This window comes from Drosophila sulfurigaster, unplaced genomic scaffold, assembly GCF_023558435.1.
Source record: "Drosophila sulfurigaster albostrigata strain 15112-1811.04 unplaced genomic scaffold, ASM2355843v2 contig_219_pilon, whole genome shotgun sequence".
Lineage (NCBI taxonomy): Eukaryota > Metazoa > Arthropoda > Insecta > Diptera > Drosophilidae > Drosophila > Drosophila sulfurigaster.
Genome location: NW_026909664.1, coordinates 16,691 through 24,894, shown reverse-complemented (window position 1 = coordinate 24,894; position 8,204 = coordinate 16,691). Strand labels below are relative to the sequence as shown.

General features: G+C 39.7%; 2 long non-coding RNA genes across 2 annotated transcripts; one reads left to right on the top strand and one right to left on the bottom strand.

The window, feature by feature from the left end:
• The first annotated feature begins 1,527 nt into the window (after window positions 1-1,527).
• On the top strand, window positions 1,528-2,604 carry LOC133849695 (uncharacterized). The gene is made up of 2 exons (XR_009895430.1): window positions 1,528-2,459; window positions 2,536-2,604. It is a non-coding gene; the product is annotated as an uncharacterized LOC133849695 (long non-coding RNA).
• Window positions 2,605-4,895: 2,291 nt separating this feature from the next.
• LOC133849694 (uncharacterized) lies at window positions 4,896-5,545 on the bottom strand. The gene is made up of 3 exons (XR_009895429.1): window positions 5,308-5,545; window positions 5,095-5,232; window positions 4,896-5,034 (listed from the first exon to the last, which is right to left on the bottom strand). It is a non-coding gene; the product is annotated as an uncharacterized LOC133849694 (long non-coding RNA).
• Window positions 5,546-8,204: the final 2,659 nt, after the last annotated feature.

The window sequence follows — 8,204 nt, the reverse complement described above, 5'->3', positions numbered from 1 at the left end:
TACTGTATTATCCGATTGTTCGTTCTGTCGATAGTCGGCGTCTGTGCGTCTCAATCTTCTTTGGACTGTATCTTCCGTTTGCTCATGCTGTCTAATTCGCGCTGATCGTCTCCTTACTAAACGTCGCTGACTATTTCTAATCTGTTGGCTTTCCCTATACTTCTGATCAGCTCTACGATGCCTCTGCGAACTTGAATTTCTCTCCCTCTCTTCTACACCATCATCGCTATTTTCCCTATTTCTTCTATTTCTTGACTGCCTAGAACGTGTTCTTTGTGATGCAGGCCATCGACTAACTCGTAGAATTTCTTCAAAATATCTGCACTTATATATTATAATTAAAACTATTAGTAATTATTATAAGCTAATTATATATGATATATTAATTAAATAAAATTAGACAAAATTTTCAACATTTTACAAATTCCTAATTATGAAATTTTACATACGGTGTTACTCCTAGGGAGGGCACGATGCAAAAGAGATAACACTATCGATACACGATACACAATGAACGATTATTTAACTAAAAATATCGATTTTTATGTATATCGATATTTTTAAAATAAAACATCGATGCATTCCTTAACATCGGTGTCAATAAGAATATCGGAAAATGTGTTACGGACTGTTTGTCCTCCCTGATACCGATACGAAACAGCTGCTTTAAAACAGAAGAAATGCATCACAAAACAAAACAGCTGCCGCGCAATTGAAAATTGGTAAGTACAAAGAAAACAACAATAAATAAACTCACTGATCCATTTTTCTGTATTTGAATAGGGCCCCGTTGGACCCCGGCGTACCCTCCCTGCCAGAGATGGCTACATCGACGCCATCTCCCTTGCGTTGGCCACTATATCAGTGGCTGCGGCGTAGCGCTGTGGAATTCCCCTCCCCTCCATGATGAGAAAACTCACACAACCATGTTCAACGTATTACAATTATATTATTCAAGAATTTCCTTAATTACTAACATTTAATTTATTTATTTTTATTTACAGATATTTATAGATATTTGAATTTCAATACGGAACAGGATTCGAAGCAAAAGCAAACAACAAAACAAACAAAGCGAAACAACAAAGAAATAACAACGGAGTAGGGACAATTTATGTGGTATGTAAATGTATACGCATTTTTGTGTGTCTATATGTATATGAATGTATGTATGATTGATTCGCTTAAATGTCTACCTTCACCTGCCTAAGAGCTCTTGAGGTTTGGTGAAGGGGGCGATGTGTGATGATATAGTGCATATACATATGTAGTAAATTCCTAGTAAATGTAGCATTCTGGTAATTTGGGAATTCCCTGCTTTTGCTTTACTAGTTGATATTGAGCGAAAACACTGCAGCAGAGGCAGAGACGCTGAGGTTCGAAGGTAAGATACCAAGAGTCTTGAGTTAGAGAGAGATGGCTGCATACGCTCGACTTGAGTGAGTTTATGACGTGAGCGCGTATGCTGAAATAGTCAATTGAGCTTGGGTATTCGAACCGATCGGAACTCGCTGTGCAGCTGCGTATATAGGGCAGCCTTAGAAGAGCAAAATCGCAATTTAATGGAAATAATAAAATCCATTCAGGCACCAAGAGCACCGGCAATAGACGGGAGAGCACTCCACGTCACTCTATCCAAGTCTTGCCCTAACACCGCTGGAGCAGATGCATCAGCTTGGTGTACTACAGTGGACTTAATTTTTGCGGATAATGCTCTCGAAGGCAGTGCGCTTGTGATTGCGTTAAGCAAAGCATTAGAAGGCAGTGCATCGCAATGGCTGTCCCAAATATGCTTCGCTGGTATCACATGGCCGCAGTTTAAGGAACTCTTCATCCAACGTTTTGTGGGCATTGAGACAACTTCTGCCATACTGATGAACATTTTGAACGGACGTCCCAAAACTGGAGAGAGTTTCGCTGAGTACGACAGTCACATTGTCACCTTATTGCTCTCTAAGGCTGATGTCAGAGTCCGAGCGAGAAGCGATGCGATAATATTGAGCGAGAACGAGCGATAAACCAGTGCAAGCTTTTTCATAAACAATCGCTCGAAAGATGTCAGAGTGAGAGCGAAGCGAGTTGCGAGTTCAAGCGAGATCAAAGCGAGAGAACAGTTTGTAACCTGCTTTATCGCTTCAACTCTCTCAGAGCGTACGATTGTTTTGTTGCATTCTGTGATTTAATTACCGTTTTTTTTCAAAGCACGCGTGTTTGAAAGCTCAGATGGTAAGTTTGTAACTCTATTTTTAGCTTTATTTACAGTTTACTCTAAAATCATGCGTTTTTTTTGCATTTGGTGTCATTTGTGAGAGAACACAAGAACGAAATGGATATCGAAAATTTAATTAGTGAAGTATTTTTACGCCCAGCGCTATGGGACCAAAAGAGCAAAAACTATCACAACAGAATTTTGGTGGAAAAAAATTGGACAGAAATTGAAAACATGTTAGAAACATCAAGTAAAGATTTATTAATAACTGCAAATTATTTGTATTTACATATTTTTATTCGGTGCATCTGTGTGTGCAAACAAAGTCGCGAAAAGCGTTTCTAATTAGTTGGCCTGTTTTTAAATTTACATGATTTAAAGTTTCGGCGTTGTTATGATTTTCAAGGCCAATATGAAAATGTTGTGATTCTAAATTTTTATCATAAGGTCCTTCAAGGTCAATGATTGTGTTATGCAAAATGCATATACTCTTTACAATGATAACAACAAAATCTGTATTAGTCTCAATAGGCTTCCAGAGAAGACGCCATTTGGATGTCATGATACCAAAGGCACATTCAATGCATCTTCGAGCTCTGGGAAGTCTACTGTTAAGGTATTCGTTACTTGTATTTATATCCCTTCGAGAATATGGCCTTAAAAAATTTTCTAGGAGTGGATATGCATCATCACCCACAAAGACATATGCCATCTTAATGTTTGTTCCAGGCAAGCAAGAATCTGGCGGAAAAATTGTCGAGCCCTTAGCTGCATATAGAGTTGTGATGAATTAAATGTTCCACCATCACTTTGTTTTCCATAGCCTCCAACTTCTATGGCAATAAATTTGCAATTGGCATCTGCCACTCCCTGAAGTACTATGGAAAAGTAATTTTTATAATTATAAAACATAGACCCGGAATGAGGTGGACATCTAATGCGTATATGCTTTCCATCAATAGCCCCAGCACAATTTGGAAAGTTCCACAGCTTCCAGAAGTTGTCTGCCGTCTTGCTAATTATTTCCTTCGTGGGCTGAGGCATATGTATTGTTGTAGCTTGTAGTGTGTAACGATACGAAATGTTCAAAGATCGGAGAGTCTGTTCTAGCGGGGCACGCTATAGGATCCGGATTCTGCTCGTCGGCTTTGGGGTGGAGGACTTGCTTGGACGGACTCTATCACTTACCACACATTACTATTATTAAATCCAGAATTGAGCGTGCTTGCGACAAATGGAAGGAACAGATAACTAGACCGGAAGAATTCAAAAATAAATTCGGAAAAGAAGAATTGCGGAAAGACAGAGAGAAGACTAAAAATTGTTAACAAGACACAGATGTTGTTGTGCTTGTGAGTTGCCCACCCTACCTATGATCACCGGCCGCTAGAGCATTGCTCTGGTGATCCCTTAGACACCTACATCCGGGTAGACATCAGCTTAGTTCAAACAGAAAGATTAGAATTTCATGATTCAGTTTAATTCACACTTAGCGAAAAACAAAATTTTGACTAAAATTAATATGTTTTAACATAATTTCCCGTTTCGGAGTTTCAAGCAAACCGATTGGTTATAAGCGAAAGGTTTAGGTAATTTTCAGCCGGAATTATTGGTCAGTGAGCGAAAGTAAGCCAATATTTCAATTAATTCAATATATAATGTTATACTTAAAATTAGCAAAGATTATTATAATAACGAGGCGGGTGAAAATTAAAGTTAATAAAAATTCTAAATTACGAGATTATGGTAAGCGATACATGTGTTTGTGTGTTAATAAAACTTATTTAAATTAACAATTCTTATAATTTGTGAGTTAGTGAAAGCGTGGAACCAAAAAAAATCAGCAAGAATATAAAAAAAAAATAAAAATATATGAAATCATACCGTAAACCAAAAATGATTTGTTAATGAGTTGAATTTTGGGATATTACGAATTTGCGTGTTACGTTAGATATATAAAAAAAAAGAAATCAGCTCTAATAAATTATTTAAATAAAATTCTTGTTAGGTCGGTTTCGATTGGTTCAATTAGTCGAGAAGATGTCATATGAAGTAATGAAAATTGTTATATAAATGTACAAATAAACCACTCACGGCATATCCATCGGCGAAAGATCGATCTCTGCTTAGGTTTGCTGTAAAAGAATTTGTCACCATAGTATTTCATGAAATTTGACCTTTGTACGAGAATGGTAATTTAAATAAATTGATGGCCAATTGCTTAGAGGAAATTTTCACACAAAAAAAAAATAGAAGAAAAATAAAAAAAAAAATTCTTTTATATTCATACCAATTCAGATTGCTCGTTTCACTTCACTTTTCTTGCATATTTTCTTTTTTTTTTAGGTATACACTTTAGATTATTTAGTATTCACTATTTTTTTTTTGTGTTTTCTTTTGAAGGGCAATTAAAACTAAAAATTAAAGGATAAAAATTAAATAAACTATAATATAAAAAATAGACATTTTATTGGTTTTGATTATTCGACCAGATTGAGGTTAAGAGAATACCAGTTGAAGGGAAGAATGTGCCACAAGCTGGGCCAACAAAAATATAAAACTTTCGATAAATTCCAACGATGATTTTGGCTCAACAGCCTCAGGCTCTTATGGCTTCGGCAACTTCAGAATTCTATGCCCATGCGTACGGCTCGTCTTCCGGCAGAACAGATTGGATTTCTGCCACCTTTTAGGTTAGGTAGAAAACGAAGCGGCCATCTTGTTTTTTCTCACAATTTACTAAAGGGGACTCGGGGCGATCCTAACCTCCTCGCCTCCGCATGGAGGACTCCTGAGGTACTTGGTGTGGGCCGCCAACGAACTGCCTATTAAAACGGCCACAATAAGTACCCTGGACACAAAACAAAAATTTTTCCCATATTCACCTGCCAACTTCCAGTGGGATCAACACAGAAAAAAAATTGAAAAAAATAGTTTCGCCGGCGTTCAGCAGCCAGCAAAGGGACTCCAATTAGGCTGTCTCTTTTCGCTCTTTTTTTCCCGCACGCACTCGTCGTTTCGCACTAAACAAATGTCTTAGATTTGTGTATAAGAATAGATTCACTAAATCCGTCACATCCGAATATTCGGAAACTTACAAGGATTTTTTTTTTTTATTTTTTGAATAACCAACTCGACTCAGCACTTGCCGCCTTTGTCCGCACCAAAAAAAACTTTTCCCCCGGAACGTGATTATATGCGCGTCTGCACTCTACGACGGTTTCGAACGAAAAGAACGTGAGCCACTTAACGTGCATTCCATCTAGGTTACAGGAAATGCAAAACAGATGATGTTACAGCTTTCCTAATCATCTCTGATGCAGCTGACCTTGCAGCTTTTCTAAGCATCCCTGATGCAGCTGTTCTTGCAATTCCTAGAAACATCCCTGATGCAGCTGATCTTGCAATTTCTAAGCAGCCCTGCTGCAGCTGGGATTGCAATTTCTAAAACATCCCTGCAACAGCTGATCTCGCAATCTCTAAGCAGCCCTGCTACATCTGACATTGCAATTCCTAAGCGTCCCTGAAACAGCTGATATTGCAATGGTATTCCTTAGTTGTTTTATTTTACCTCTTCAGTCGCCGCTACAAGGCCCCCCCGGAAGAATCAGGCTAGGTATAATCTCAATAGTACCCTAGACTGATAACGACTGAAGACGGGTTACTGACGAATGTCCTTGGCGTGGTAAGTACCGATTAATAGTCCCTGAAAGTCTTCTAATACGTAATAAGCATTTCCTACTTTTCTTCGGACTCTGGCTTTTACGAAGGATGGACCAAATTTGGCGTTGTACCCAGTTTTAAAACAACTTTGTTTAAAATTCCTTCTATACACTTCCTGGCCTACCGTGAAAGATACTATTCGGGATCGTAGGTTGTATTTCTTTTCATTTTCTTGATGCTTTTCTAGCACACGCTTACACGCCTTTTCTCGTACAATCTCAAACCAATCCGGGCGATCGAACTTTAATGAACGATCGTCCAACAAGTTCAACTTCCTTAAAAGAGAGTACGTTGTCCCCGAGGTAATCATATGTTGCCCAAACACCATGTAATATGGGGACGTACCTATACTATCATGAACCGAGGATCTCAACGCACAACTAATCTTATTCAAATACTCGTCCCAATCTTTCTGATCCGGCCGGATATAGGCTCGGATAGCTGAGATTACCGAACGGTTTACACGCCCGAGGCGTTAGCCTGAGGCGAATGCACAGCGGTGAGTGTATGACTAATACCATATTCTTGCATCAATTTTTGGAATGTGTGAGAACGAAATTGTGACCCGTTGTCCGATACAATAGTCTCGGGAATTCCAAAAGTCATAAACAACTCTCCTTCTAAATATTTTATCACCACGCTGGTATCGATTTTTCTTACTGCCTTCAGAAATACGTATTTGGTGAAATGATCTAGAACTATAAAATGCCAATGTTACCACTTCGAGACCTAGGGTATGGGCCTAAAAGTCTACAAAAAGACGTTGGAAAAAACGCTGACTTCCTAGTGGCGGTCGCAACACGTGATTTGGAGCTTTCGTCGATTTGTAGATCTGACATGAATTAATGTATGCCTTTACATCGGGCACGAGGCCAGGCCAGAAGTAATACCGTCTTACCCTCTCTATGGTCTTGTGCATCCCATCATGGGAAGCCAACGGATTATCGTGCGCTCTTGAAAGCACTTCTGGAACTAATCCTTTAGGGATCCAGAGTTTCCATGCAAATTCATCATGGATTTGCTCTCCCGTCAAATGTTCGGCTTTCCGATAAAGGTACCCGCTATCGGATCTTAGATCAGGAAAATTGTTTTGATTCGCACTAACTTTCTGAACTAGTTCTACGTACTCTAAGGACTTGAAGTGTTCAGAATTTAAATCCACCAGAAACCCTTCCTGCAAATCTATTGCAGCGATAACTTCCTCGTTGACTCGCGACAGTGAATCTGGAACGACATTGAGAGTTCCTTTCCGATGCTCAATCTTAAATCGATATTTCTGCAATGCTAAAGCCCATCGGGCCAACCGCGAATTTAAGTGATGGTTAAACATCAACCATTTCAATGACGCATGATCAGTGATGATCTTAAACTCCAGCCCTTCAACATATGCCCTAAAAACCTTCAAAGCCACTATCGCGGCCAGACACTCCTGCTCGGTAACTGTATAGTTGCGCTGAGCTTTGTTTAATTTCTTTGAGATGAATGCAATAGGACGCTCGTCTCCTTCCTCCGAGACTTGGACTAATACCGCTCCAACCCCTGTCTTACTCGTGTCACAATGAATGACGAACGGTTTCGAAAAATCAGGGCTACCCAACACTGGTGCCTCACTCAGACACTTCTTTAGTGCCTCAAAAGCTCTTATGGCCTCCTCTGTCAGGCTAAACTTCCGCTTTGTCGTCATTAAATCTGTCAACGGAGCAGCCACTGATGCGAAATTCGGAACAAACTTCCGATACCACCCGCACAGACCCATGAAGCTCCGTAGTCCCCGCAAACTCCGTGGCAAAGGGAAATTTCTTATTGCCTCCACCTTGTCAGGATCGGTACGAATCCCACCGTCTCCAATGATGTGACCTAAGTACTTTACCCGGCGCATGCAGAAGTGGCTCTTGCCCACATTAATTGTCAATCCTGCAAGCTTCAATTGTAAGGCTAACTCCCTCAGAACTTCTAGATGTCTCTCAAAAGTTGCAGAGACTATTAATAAGCCGTCTAAATAAATAAACACCTCATTTCTGAGATGCGCTGGTACCACTTTGTCCATCAAACGGGACATCGTACTTGTCGCGTTACACAGCCCGAAAGGCATAACTTTAAATTGATAAAGTGGTCGTCCAGGAATCGTGAAAGCCGTTTTATCGCGAGATGCAACATCTAACGGGACTTGCCAATAGGCATCTTTCAGATCCAAACTGGATATAAATTTGGCTTTCGGCAAGCGACTAAGAATTCCGCTGATTTGCGGAAGAGGATAAGCATCCTTCTCGGT